This window comes from Euprymna scolopes, chromosome 32 (genome assembly GCF_053919585.1).
Source record: "Euprymna scolopes isolate OS-2025 chromosome 32, ASM5391958v1, whole genome shotgun sequence".
NCBI lineage: Eukaryota > Metazoa > Mollusca > Cephalopoda > Sepiida > Sepiolidae > Euprymna > Euprymna scolopes.
In genome coordinates this window covers 31,563,348-31,567,857 of record NC_136513.1, presented here as the reverse complement: position 1 = coordinate 31,567,857, position 4,510 = coordinate 31,563,348, and the positions used below count along the sequence as shown (strand labels likewise).

At 36.8% G+C, this 4,510-nt stretch overlaps 1 pseudogene; it reads right to left on the bottom strand.

Annotated features, from left to right (window-relative positions):
* Positions 1-371: 371 nt before the first annotated feature.
* LOC145256592 (U2 spliceosomal RNA) lies at positions 372-583 on the bottom strand (annotated as a pseudogene).
* Positions 584-4,510: the final 3,927 nt, after the last annotated feature.

The following is a 4,510-nucleotide window of genomic DNA, read 5'->3' as shown; positions in this document are numbered from 1 at the left end:
AGTCACCTGCTTTCCATGACCTCACATTATTTTAACCGGTAGGGGTGGGGGGGTCTCGGTCTTGCCCAGAGGTCTCCCAAAGACTGGCAGAGGGAAGCAGGCGTCGAACTTTATCGTTTGACAGTAGTGCTATCCCGCCACCGTATACAGCGCCTAGTATTCTAAAATGGTCACTCATCTGGTATTAGCCAAACTCATTGTTGCTTAACTTCAGTGATCTGGTGTGAACCTGTGTGTCAACATGTTGTGCCGTATTATATAAGTTGACATTTTCCATAATAGGTTTTTTTTCTTAACCTATCTCACGATCTCTCTCTCTTTCTCTCTCTCTCTCTTTCTTTCTCTCTCTCTCTCTCTATCTATCTAGATATTTTTATTTGTTTGTTTACTTGCAGGGCAGAGTTAAAAACACGGTCGGTTTTTAATGAGGGGGGAAACCTCCGGTCAGTAACAAAAAAAAAAACAAAAAAAAACAGCATCAGTCATGAAGGATTTCTCCTCCATTAACCGAGACAAAAAAATGTAGTGCAGCAACAGAACAGATACTACACTTTGATCTTAGCCAGAAAGCCAAGAAAATTGTCGCTCCAAAAGTAATGTATCTTTTTTTTTACTTTTCAAAAATGTTAAAGAGCTACAAAATCGGAAATGGTACCATTAAAACGAGCGACTTTTTCTGCTCCAGATTTTATTTTATTGTATTTTTTTACCTATCCTCCACGCATTTTAATGTACTTTTACAAGCAGAAGGTGGTGCATATGCGCGACCGTCCGAGGCGCGCATTGTCACTCACATCTCTGTAACCGTTGTGAAATCGACGAACTCATCTCCTAAGTGTTCTGGAATCAATTACATTAGCTTCGTAAACGATCAAACTGTACCATGAATTATTTTACTTCATGGAAGAATTCAATGACGTATCTGATTCTGACGCACCTTTATGGCAGGGATTGCTTTCTTAGACTCTCATACCGTCAATATCTCCAACATAGAGTGTAAACTTTCAGATCATGAATGTAAGTTCGCCCATTGTAGCAATGCAATTTGCAATCCCCTCTGATCAATTTGGGCGGAATAAATAGCATTATTTTGTAAAACGACTATATATATATATATATATATATATATATATATAGGTAGGTAGATAGATAGATAGATAGATAGATAGATAGATAGATGTGTGTGTATGTATGTGCGCGTTTGTCTGTTTCAGTGCCTTTGTATCCATCAGTTCTCAAATGCGTATTTCTTCATCTCTGATCGTTCGTAATGTTGATAAGCCTGTTTGTACTCGGGCTTTACGGTTCAATACCCACGAGCAAGGCCAAAGCATCCAGCAATAGGGGTCGTGGGTATATGGGTCGGGGCCTCGCTGTGGCATGTCGGATGACAGGGATAGCATCAACAAATGGCAGGCAGGCTGGCATCGGAATAGCACCCCTCTCCCGCTTTCCTGTTATGGCATGCCGTCTACCGGATACCGGTTGGGTGGGGACAGGGTTCAACGTAGGTGAGTCGCCGGTTCAATTTCAGTGTCATTAAACATATATAAACGAGAGGCACGATCCTTGTGTAAGGTTTTCGGAAATGAAGAAAATGGAATGAATTTTAAAAGAGTAATTGCGAAAAATTTTGTTATGAAAGAAATAAAAAATGATGGAAGTTCGACGGTTGTGGTTACGGCCTTTATAGAATGTATACACTGGCATATTTGATTTATTTCATGTCAAAGAAGTGAACTCTCACGTTAGTTAAAACCACAGTCATAATCACTCACCGTGAACCATCATGTTTATTTCATATATGGCAAGCGTAATAGAATAAAGGTAAACTATACCGATTTTGACCAAACATACGGTCGTCAAATCTTATATTGTCACACTGAAAAACTGTAATACCTTGAAACGTCTATATGAAGATAACTACTGCTACTACTATTCCTACTACTACTACTACAACACGCACACAAACACACGTTTATATATATTATTGCATGTGTTGAGTAAAACGATTTATAATTGTAAATTAAAAATCAGTTCCAAAAAGAAAAACAAAACAAACAAAATCAACTCGATTGTACGGTCGTTTCGGAAACGTTGTTCATTTGATTGAAATTGACAATAAGTATTGACAATGATACGACATAGGCTTTGTACTTTAAATAAAGTCTCCTCATTAGCAAAAAAAAAAAAATAGGGGTGGGTGGAAGTAAAAGGAGCTAAAAAATGGATACCTGCTTACTCATGACTAAAATGCCAGTTTTATTTTAGTGTCTTTAAAAATTAAAACTGTAAGCTGAAATTAATTTATTGTTCGACTGAATAAAAACAATTTACAAAATCCTTATTCCACGGAATTTCAAAGAATGCTATTCTTGCTATTCTTCTCATCGGAGGACAGAAAGAATCAGCAAATTATATTTGTAGCAATGCTTGAATTTGCTGGTTATGACATTAAATGAAACCGCAATCTATTATAGTCATAAATTGCAAAACTGTACATGTCCTTTAAAAACGACGAGTGAAAAAATGTAGGAAATGTAAAAAATAAAATATACCAGGCATTACATTGAAGCTTGCATGAAGATTTTTTCAAAGGTAATCCGAAAGGCGAAAGTAATTCTTTAGAAAGAAGCAAATCCACATTTTAATTCAGTTGAATATAATTAGTTCATCTGGAAGATTTTCAACGCAGCTGAAATTATGAAAATTGTTTTTTACGGATAGTGCAGTAGTCCAAATATAGGTTGATCCCCAGTTGAGTGGATTCGAGAAATAAGATGGATAGAAAATCAACATCTAATTTCCCTATATATATCGAGGGATACAGGAAAGAAAGAGAGAGAGAGAGAGGGGGGGAAAGAGAGAATGAGATAGATAGATAGATAGATAGATACATACATACATACATACATACATACATAAGATGTGGGTTTAATAAGTATTTTTCCTGACCCACTTCCAGTTGTCTTATCCAGCTGTAATTTCTCATGCGCAACGATTTATCTCTATGGGGTATCTGGGGAAGTGAATCCGTGATATAAGTGTAGTTTCTGACTTACAGGAATTTTAACTGAGCAAGGTGTTAAATTAAGCCTTTTTGGGTGTCGTGCAGTGATTCGGTTCTTTTTTTTATTTTAAAGAACGCACATGACAGTCGACTTTTGATGATCTAAAATAAACGTATGGTAATGACTGCCCATTATATCTCTTGAAGAACCCTAGCATTGTGAATTTAAACATGACCGGAAATCTATGGAATCAACTCCAAGGCAGACTCACAACCTCTTGCCATTGATGAGGCGTCTGTTTGTCAATTTGATGCTACCATCTTGGAATATCTCCCGGCGATACTCCGCTGAATAACTTAAGAGATTTAGAATATTAGCATTCTCGTGGAAACTATAATTTATTACCCTTTGCTTATATATATATATATATATATATATATATATATATATATATATATATATATATATATATATATATATATATATATACATTCAAGTGGTTCCTGCCTAGTACAGGCATTGGCGGCTATGATTCTCCAACTATCTCTCTACCCCGAGGAATTCATACATTCATTAATGCCCTTTATTCAGAACCTTTTTCACCCTGTTTCTCGAAAGTGCTTATTGTATTGCCACAGGTTTCTTTGCTATTGTATAAATAGTAGGTTGCAGTTTCTTTCTGTCAGAGCAGTGCACAGACTGGGCGATTGTCATGACCATTGCACCCAAAGGGATCTTCTCCCCAGCACCACGAGATTTAAAACCATTAACATAATAAATCCTGATTGCTTCCGTATTACATCACTCACCTGCTTTCGATGACCTTATGTTATCCTAACGGGGGGGGGGATCTAATGAAAATACATCTTTTGTTTTAGAATGATAATCGATGATAATATATATTGAGCCCACATCCTTGGGTAGAGCATTGTTGTATAATGATTTCGTAAGCCGCTTATAGCGTAAATGCGAAGGTCTTTGTTCCTTTTTATTTAAACAAACAGGTCGAGCACTGTAAAACCGGTGGGCAAGTATCTATATAGATTTTGAGGAGGTTGTTTATGGGCACCGATCCCATGGGCCAGAGGTCAAAACTCCCGACTACCAATTATACGCTTATAGGTTCAGTGTCTGGATAAGCATGGGTACTAGTCTATCCGCATTGATGGACTGTGATACAACGAAACAGTACTGTGTGTGGATGACTATATAAGACATTAATAATTTTAAAGTATCCAAAAAACAAAAAGTTTTATAAAGATATATTTGGTGATTAGGTATATTCCTCCTTCCATAGAATTTCCACGGTTCCTGCTAGTATGTATTACGGGGATTGTTATGACTACTGCTCTGATCATGGGTATTATTCTTACAACGTTTTGGCCGATGTAACCTCCATCTTTCTTAAGGCTATCTTTACAATGACTCTTCTTAGGGGATGGCGGAAATAATGTTTTCTTCTTTTTACTGACGAACCATAGTAATTAGAGTTTTGAAAA